The 9,794-nt window shown below is 48.0% G+C and overlaps 1 protein-coding gene and 1 pseudogene across 1 annotated transcript in view; both read right to left on the bottom strand.

Moving 5' to 3' along the window:
* The window catches only part of DAPK1 (death associated protein kinase 1), a 232,822-nt gene that overhangs the window by 90,289 nt on the left and 132,739 nt on the right, over positions 1-9,794 (bottom strand). The window lies entirely within an intron of this gene.
* Positions 10-1,042, bottom strand: LOC115869467 (annotated as a pseudogene).

The raw sequence follows: 9,794 nt of genomic DNA on the forward strand, positions 1-9,794 counted from the left end.
ATAATTCAGTTCTTTTTATGCTGGGAATGTTTCTTACTAATATGGCACATTATTCTTCCTTACATTCTGCTGCATGGACAGAAACAAAATTATTTTAGTTGCTGGAGAATCACAGTGTTAAGAACATTTGCTTCTTGGAGGGTCAGGCTTTCATCTGTTAGCTCTTTGTTTGGAAAAGATGTCACAAGAATAAAATCAAGAGTTGCAAATCCAGGTCGGGACTGTATAATAAAGTCTCGGACATCCAGGATCCTGTGGGTATTATTGAATCTTTGTATCAAACGACTCCCATCTGCTAGCCTGACTTGGATTTTTGTGGTTGGCATGGAATCATCAGTGAGAACGACTGCATTTAATATTGACTTATCCTCCTCTTCCAGGCGAGGAAGGTGTACTAATTATTTCTGGTGTAAGGCTTCCAAGTTTTTGACCTTCTCCACTAAAAGCTTTGAACCTCAATCTTGGTTTTATGTATTCTTGATCTTGGTGATCCTCCATATCCAAACTTACTTGGCTGCCATGAGCCAGTCGCTGAAGCTCCAGGGGAATTTCTATCTTGCAGCTGACTTTCTCCATCGATATATTCAGACTGCTTACAAAAGGAATCACCCAATCTGTATCCTCCACCTGCAAAAGACTTAGATTTTTCATCACCTAAAACTCGCATGGCTTCTTTCAGAGGGACTGCTCCGTGTTCCTTTGCCTCTTTAAAAAGTTCACTCACAATTTTCCCAGTTGAGGGTAGAACTATATGTAATCCACTGTATTCGTGTTCATTTGGATAGAACATTTGAGGAGGTGTTCATGGGCTTCTAAAGACTGGAGCTTTAGGTCTATCATTCTTGGATGATTTGCCTTTGATTTCATCTTCATATAAACCTGCTAAGGCCAATTCAGTTGTTGATACATCATGACTTTGGTTGTTTCCAAGTTTCTTTTCAAGTTGATCAGATTCTTACTGCAGGTCTCGCGCGCTTGGGGGCTGCGGCACGGAGGGCCGTCCCTCCTGCTCCCGGGCGTCCGCTCCGCCACCCTCCGCCATCTTCGCCCCGATGTCTATGTTTGATTGGACCTCACGGTCCAGTTTATATTGGTAAAGCAGGGCTGGCCAAGGCATTCTGCCTGAGGGCAAGGTTATCTACATCCTTAGTTCATGATCATAAAGCATTCAATGAAGGCTCAATCTCTGGGGGGTGGGGATGGGACTGCAAATGGATTTTGGCCTGTCATTGCCAATTGAAAATCACGAGTTGTCAGAACCTAAGCTCCAGTACCAAAGAAAGGACTGGTGGTCTACTTCCCATAATATCAGCCATTGAAACCCCATGGAGCACCATTCTCCTTTGAGCCACAGGGTCTCATGGAGTCAGAGTCAAGTCCAAAGTTGTTGGTTGACTGTTCCATGGGTTGTTCTAGAAGGAGCCCTCATGGTGTGCTGGATTCTGTTGGGCCGCAAACCGTAAGGTCAACAGTTTGCAACCACCAGCTTGCTCCTTGGAAGAAAAATGTGGCTTTCTACTCCCATAACGATTTACCCAAGGGCAACTCCACTCTGTCTTACAGCCACTAGGAGTCGGAACGGACTTGAGGGCCGTAGCCATTCTATTCCAGGACACACGAAGTGAAGACGCAAGGTGAAGGACCCAGCTGCCACCGCTTTGCCTCTTAAAAACAAACAAATACCAATTCTGATTCATAGCAACATGACAGAACAGTGGAACTACCCATAAGGTTTCCAAGATCGCCAGTCTTTCAGGAAGCAGTCTGCCACATCTATTGCAGCAGAGTCCACCTAATTCGCAGAGACCCGATAGGCCAGGGTAGTGTTGTCCCTGTGGGTTTCCAAGACTAACTCTTTACAGCAGTAGAAAGCCTCAGCTTTCTCCTGAGACGCTGCTGGTGGTTTCAAACTGCCAACCATGGGGAGCACAGGCCAACTAGTAAGCACTACACCACCGGGGAGGGCTCCTTTCCAGAACAGATAGCTCAAATTGCTTTCAGTTAGCAGCTGTGTGCTTTGGGACTACAACACAGGGCTTAATCTTTACTGAAGCCAAGGACCATAAAAATGAAACCAAACTGTAAAACTCTGTGCTCCATTGTCATCGCTGTGCTGACTGGGCCTTATTGTTCATCTAAGGCAGCGGTTCTCAACCTGTGGGTCGTGACTCCTTTGGGGGTTGAATGACCCTTTCACAAGGGTCACCCGAGTCATAACAGTAGCAAACTGACAGTTATGAGGTAGCAACGAAAATAATTTTATGGTTGGGGTGCCACCACAACAAGAGGAACTGTATTAAAGGGTCGTGGCATTAGGAAGGCTGCGAACCACTGCGCTCTGGGAGGCCATCGGGCTTTTCACAGCCTCACCTCTCACACTGTCATGCCAATTCCTTGCTGCTGGGAAGATGGAAGGGAAGAGAAGGTGCACGCAAGGTGCTTCTGTCCTTCTGGGCTTCAGAGGGGAGCTCTGGAGAGATTCTGAGGGCTGAGAGCACCACTCCTTGCTCCAGGACATTCTGTGCTCCCACACACAAATCAACTCACTAACAGCAAAGGATTGCCGAACCCGGACACCCGCTCCGAATTAGCCTCTGCCGCCTTTGAACCCAATGTGAAAGCTCTATGTGAAAATACATTTTCTGTCTCTGCCTGAAATCAAGTCACGAAAGGAGTCCTGAGGAGTCTCACAGAAAAGAAGGGTTGGTACTGACAACGCCACGGCAGAAGCAGGGGGGTGGGCAAACAGCACTCGCCACTGAGAAGTTTCCGGGGTAAGACCCCTAAGGGAGGAATACTGTGTGGGGACTCCAAAGCACTGTGGGGGGTATTCTGGGCTCGAATATGGACTGTGCTTTGTGACCACTGATAGGTTCAGCTGATTTCTGAGCCTCAGTTTCTGTTTTTCTGCTTCTATAAATTGTGTGCATTTGCCTGTTGCTTATTATCATTATTCCTGGAGATAATACCATGATTTGGGATGTGAGTGTCGGCACTCAACTCATCTGTCTCCCTTGGAGTGGCTGGTGGTATCCAACTCCTGTTCAATTCCTGACCTTGCAGTTAGCAGCCCAATAAGTTACCACTTCGCCACCCAGGCTCCTGTCTGGCACACGGCAAGTGCCAAGACATGGCCACTCCTTATCTGTTCTCCCTGCATCGCCTACGGCCTCTTAGCCACAGCCCTGGAGTCAGAAGGTCCTGTCTGAAAGCTCCCCTCTGTGTGTACCTGTCCGGCTGCTGGGCTTCTGCTGTGGAGCTCTGACGTGACTGCTATGTTACAGACAGGAGGAGGTCACATCCCCGGTGGCTACAGAGGTTAAGGGGTTTTCCTGAAACAGGTGGCCATTGTTGTTGCTTTGTTTCACATGAAAAATCTAAGAGGTTGGTTCTTACACACAACATAGGCAAGTTCCTTGAGAGGGAGAATGGCGCTCTCTAATTCTTCTCTTGGGTATTGGTATAGAGAAGACTGGATGTGCTTGAGAAATCCCAAGGTGAGGCACAAAATGAACTGACAGAAATCATTCTGATTCTCCTGGAATCCAGATTTCTGGTTCATGGACTGGGGTGCCCCACCCAGGCCATGTGCCCTTAGGTATCCTTTGAATCTGAGGGACAGGTCCCCTGGAGTCACTCTCAAAACAATGGCCTCTTAAGCAGCACAGTAGAGAATGGTGCCTTAGGCACGAGGCTCTTTTCCAAATTACCTAGTACTTGGAAAAGGAGGCACTCTGGCTTCTGAGGGCAAGCGGTTTCAGGATACAGAGCATGTTTTTGGCAACGATCTCCTTCACCTGCCCTGTGCTTTGATGTTATCTCTTGAGAATGAACACAGCAATGGCCCATACATCTTGTTTGCACTGTCCACTCTTCAGAGAACTTTCCCCAGACAGGTGGGTAATGGGTTAAGTTGGCAGGTTCACCTGGTATCTATGCACAATACCTATTCTATGTGACACTAATTTTGATGTCCCTGTAAGCATTTAGGTTTTTCACAGTACATTCAGTGGTTAACTGAAGGTTGGAGATTGGATTCCACCCAAAGGTGCCCAGAAAGGAAAACCCTAGCACTCTACTTATGAAAGTTCCTGTAGAGGGGCGTCTGCCTAGTTCACTGCCTCCACGGCACCCATGAAGAAGTCGGTGGTGGAAGAAGAAGAAAGAAGAAAAAGAAGGAGAAGAAAGAAGCAGCTTCTAAAGTTCACCCTCGACTGCACCCACCCCATAGAGAGAGGATGGAATCCTGAGTGCTGCCAAGTTCAGGGGCAGTTTCTTCAAGAAAGAATCAAGGTGGGGAAGCTGCTCATCTTTGTGGAGGGGTTGTAACCATTGAAAAAAAGCAAGAACAAGATCGCAGGATCTCCAAGGTGCCTGTTTCCAAAAGGTTTTTGAAATTTCTCATCAAAAATCTCTGAAGAAGAATAATCTACGTGCTTGGTTGCCAACAACATAGAGAGATTACAGGAAGAAGAGGAGGATCACACCTCAGTGCTCTGGGTGGAGCATTTTGCATGTGTCCTTGAATAAAACTGGAGAACCAGCCAACCACCCACCCAACCAAACAAAAACCCTTCAGAGTAGAGTTCTACCACGCGTTGGACCGGACGTGGAGGCTATAGCTGTGGGTAAAGGTGCCTGAGAGTAGCCATGGGCAATGGGCAGACCAGGTCCTGGGCAGGGAGGATCTACTGCTAACCGCATCCCAATTGGGAAGAATGCATTTAAATGAAAGACCATCCAGGCACCGTGCCTCTACTATCCTGTTGCCCACCCAAGTGCTGAGTAAAGTCTGTTTTTAAATGTTTCTGTCCAGCCCCAATGCTGCAGCAGGAAATTATGGGAGGAAGCAGGTTCTTGCATTAATTCTAGGGGTCCCAGAGGCCAGGAAGAAGGTAGCAGAGGTGATTAGAGAGAAGGCTTCTCTCAGGCAGGGGTGGGAAAGTCCAGCTCTCTGGCCCTATGCTCAAAACTCAAACTCACCACCTCAAGTCATTTCGGATGAGGGGCCCTGTAGGACAGGGTTTACAAGACTGCAGCTCTTTTTTTTTTTTTAAGACTGCAGCTCTTAACAGGAGTAGAAAGCTGCCTTTTTCTCCCACAGAGCAGCTGGTAGTTTCAAAGTGCCCTATAAGACCTGCAAAATCATCAGTACCAGCTAACATCAAACATCTTACCAAAGACAAGCAGTCCCAGCCCTCACGTAGGGGTGAGTTAATTAAATGTTTGACCAGCACAGCCCTTGAATGATGTTATACATATCCAAATGGCTCTTGGGAGAAAAAAAGTTTCCCACCCCTGCACTCAGGGAAGTTCAATGCCATGGCTCAGCCAAGAGCTAAGAGGAACCACATGCAGGCACCCATCCCCATGTGGAAGCCTCCTGCCAATGTGGTAGGGCTGAGTTTACTGAGAGGAGATGGCAGCTTCCCTTTCTATTCTTGAGTTCAGTTTCTTAAATGTATTGCCCCAGAAATACAAAAAATATATTATCCTTTGGAAAAATTAAAACATCCACTAGTAGAGTGGAAAGCACCTTCTGATCACCTATTTATTCTCCCGCCTTACAAAGGGCCCCAGGACACACAAGCAGGCTGCTAACCTAAAACAAAGGTCGTGACTTGAACCCACTCAGCAGGACTGCAGAAACAAGACCTGGCACGCTGCTTCTGCGCAGTCAGTCAAGGAAAGCCTACTAAGCAGGTCTAGTACAGTACAAAGCGGGCCACTATGAGTCAGAAATGACTCAGCGGGAGCAGGGCTTCAGACCCTTGAGTAGGAGCCGGTTTTTAAACAGCAGTGTGCCACTGAACTCTGCTACCCTGGGGACAGTCTTCTGTCTGCATAGCCTTGAGCAGAGAACGGCTCTTTCTGTTCCAGGGCGCCCACGCAGACCTTAAATCCACTTTTGCTCAGGATGAACACACGTCCTGATTGTGTACACATCCCGAAGCAGAGGCCAGCACACTGTGTGTGTAAAGGGCTTTGGCAGACCAGACAGTCTTGTTCTGCAGTTACCTAACTGCATCACTTATATGCTTCTTTGCTTTCCCCCACCTCATAAAAGCCTTTTTTGTTGCCTTGAGGATTATACATAAACAAGGCACCCTGGGAGCACAGTGGGGTATGTGCTGGGCTACAAATCACAAGATCAGCAGTTGGAACTCACCAGCTGCCCCAAGAGAGAAAGATGAGGCTGTCTGCCCCTTGTACAGATTTATCATCTCGGAAACCATAGACAGCAGTTCTGAGTCAGAATTGACTGAGGGGCCGTGGGCTCGGGCTTTGGTTTCATGCATAAACTCGGGGCCCTGGTGATGTGAAGATTAAGGGCTTGGCTGCCAGTAGAAAGGCTGTTTTGAACCCACTCAGCAGCTCTGCAGGAGAAAGACCTAGTGATCCGTTTCTGTAAAGATTGCAGTCTAGAAAATCCCATGGGACAGCTCTACTCTGTCACACCGGGTCTCTATGAGTTGCAACAGATGCAGCAGCATTAAAGAACAACACACATAAGCAGGAAGTAGGCTTTGACCTACATGTTTGCCTACTGCTGCTCTAAAGTAAGGAGCCCCTGGTAGTGCTACAGGTTAAGTGCTGGGCTGCTAACAGTTCAAACCCACCAGTAGCTCCTCGGTAGAAAAATGAGGCTGTCTGCTTCCATAATGACTTACAGCCTCACTCTCCCTCTACAGGGTCACTAGGAGGCCAGATTGGCTAGAAAGCAGTGGGTTTATTTGGGGTTGGGTTCTAGAACAACATCGGCCACAGAACACAACCGACTGCTATCAAAGGAATCCCACTGGAAGATACTGGATAAAACGGAGAGGAGCCCTGACGTTAGACTATGAACTGAAGGCTGGTTCAAACCCATCAGCTGCTCCTGGGAGAGAGAGGAGACATTCGGCTTCTTTAAAGACTTACAACCTTGGAAAACCCTGTATAGCAGTGGTTCTCAACCCCCTTTGGGGGTCCAACAAATTTTTCACAGGGGTCACCCAATTCATAACAGTAGCAAAATGACAGTGATGAAGTAGCAATAAAAATAATGTTATGGTCGGGGGCTCACCACCACATGAGGACCTGTGTGAAAGGGTCGTGGCATGGGGAAGGTTGAGAACCGCCGCTCGAGAGGGCTGCGAGGAGATGGAATTGACAAGGCAGCAGTGTGTTTGGTTTGGAAAGAACGGAAGAAAATGGCAGCACAAATCACCCAAAAAGGCCAGATTTCCTGGTTAACAGACTGGTGGGACACTAGACTAGGGCCCTCGGTCATCCTTTAGTCCTGGACCTGAACTCGCACCTTGATGAGCTGTCACTCAGAGGGCAGACAGGCCTGTACCAGGGAGGGAGAACCAACGAGAGCACAAGGGCAGCGCTATCCAGAGAGAAGCTGGGCAAGCGTGGGCTTGAAGACGACAATCGTGCGGCCGGCGCCGGGCCGTGCAGGGTTTGGTTGGGTTGCCCACAGGGCCGCTATGAGTCAGAGCCAGCCTGATGGCGCCTGACGACAACCTCAACAGCACAGCTCCGAAGGCAGAACGGGAAAGGAAAGAAGGACGAAAGGAAATGGAGAAACAGGGAGGCAGTGGGGAGAATGCAGGTATCTGGGGAGGATTGAAATCAATGGGATGAAACTGAAATGTGCGTGAATGGTTGAATGGCAAACAGATCTGTTCCGTAAACCTTCACCCAATTAAAAATGACAGATAAAGAAGTCGAAGAACCGAGATGGCTGTAAATTGTCTGACAATCCGACAGTGGAGAGTGGGGAGCTCTTTCTCTTTACTTTGAATCTGAGCAAGCCGTGTCCTGACCAACACAAAGGGACAGAAATGATGCCAGGCCAGGCCCAGTCCTTAGAGTCTGGCAGCAGCCCATTCCTGTTCCTGGAAACCAGCTGCCATGCTGTGGGGAAGCCCAGGCAGCACTGTGCAGTGGCTCCTGGGGGAGGAGCCGGCTTTCCTGGCTGAACGTCAGCTGGCAGCAAGCCACATGAGGGAATAGCGCCATCCTGGAACTGGAAGCAATTCTGTGAGCGCAGTTTCATTTCCTGAAGACCGACAGCCTCTGAAACCAGAAGGACAGTGGGCTCTGGGCCCAGGTGAGGCGCCCAGCTGATATGAAATGGAGCAGAGATAAATGGAGGAGCCCTGCCAAAATTGTAGATTTGTGATCAAGATAAACAATTATCCTCACTCAGTGCTGCTGGCGTTATTAGGCAGCAACAGATATGGAGACCAGCATGTTCGAACGCTGATGATTAAAAGAGACAGTGTGTCAAAAGGGCTCAGCTCAATGCCTGGCACATAAGACTGCTTAGTAAATGGAAATGATAACTTGTGGAAAGTAAAGCAACTTGAGGTCACTTCTAGGGATGGGGAAAATGTCCTCAAGTGTTAGATGTTTGGAGGCAGCTTCATTAAATTAGATAAAATATAAAACACTCAGCACCAAGGATGATACACATAGTTGCTTAAACGTTAGTTCCCTTCCCTTTAAAAACGTTTCCTCTTTGGGGTCCAGAAATGTTCATTAAAGCTCCACCTCCACCTCCAGGCTACCCCTGAGCTACCCCCGAGTGGCTCTGCTTTATCCCCAGCCTCTTCAATGACAAACCAGCAACAGGTTGAGCTCAGTTCCTTTGCTTCGAGGTTGACATGGGACCTCTAATGAAAGATACACTGTGGTCCGCGTCTGTGTTAGGCCAGCTTGACTAGAGAAACAAATCCAGTGATGCTTATATATGAGTAAGAAAGAGCTTTATCAAGGGGTTGTTATTTATCAAGAAAACATCCCAGCCTAGTCTAACTGGAGCCCTTTTGTCCAAAACTAGTCCATAAGCCCCTTGTTTGACTCATGAAGCTACATGCAATGACGCAGAATGCAGGAACATCACCGCAAAGTTCTGTGGATCCAATGGTGGTGGTTCTGGCAGCTCTCCTAGTAACCCCATAGCAGGAAGGTGAAGGCAGACAGAGAGGGCGGTTCACAGGACCCTCCTTTTGAGGAGGTCACGCCCACAAGGAGGCACCATCAGGCTGCTATCTGACTGACAGGCCAACCCATCTCTTCTTCTTCTTTTTAATTAATAAATGATTTTATTGGGGGCTCTTACAGCTCTTATAACAATCCACATATCAATTGTATCAAACCCATTTGTACATATGTTGCCATCATGATTTTCAAAACATTTTTTTTTTTCTGCTTGAGCTCTTGGTATCAGCTCCTTTTTTCCCCTCCCACCCTCATGGACCCCTGATAAATTATTATTATCTTCATATTTTACACTGTCCGCTATCTCCATTTGCCCATGTCTCTGTTGTTTGTCCCCCTGGGGGAGAGGGAGGGAGGTGTTACACATCAATCATTATAGCCGGTTCCCCGTTTCTCCCCCTTCTCCACACACCTTCCCCTACCCTCCTGGTATCACCACTCTCATTACTGTTCCTGAGGGGTTTACCTATCCTGGATTCCATGTGTCCAGAGCTCTTATCTGTACCTGTGTACATGTCCAAGTCTAACCAGATTTTTAAGGCAGAACTGGGGTCATGATAGTGGGGGAAGGAAGCATTAAAGAACTAGAGGAATGTTGCCTGTTCTGTTGGTGCTCTGCTGCACCCTGGCTGACTCAATTCTTCCTTGTGATCTTCTATGAGGGGATGTCCAATTGTCTACAGATGGGCTTTGGGTCTCCGCTCCAACCTGTCATTTGCATCCATATATTTGTTTATTTTGGGTTTTCTGATGCCTGATACCTGATCCTGTTGACACTTCCTGATCACACAGGCTGGTCT

This window comes from Echinops telfairi, unplaced genomic scaffold (genome assembly GCF_000313985.2).
Source record: "Echinops telfairi isolate 266 unplaced genomic scaffold, ASM31398v2 ScPeMD7_27;HRSCAF=92, whole genome shotgun sequence".
NCBI lineage: Eukaryota > Metazoa > Chordata > Mammalia > Afrosoricida > Tenrecidae > Echinops > Echinops telfairi.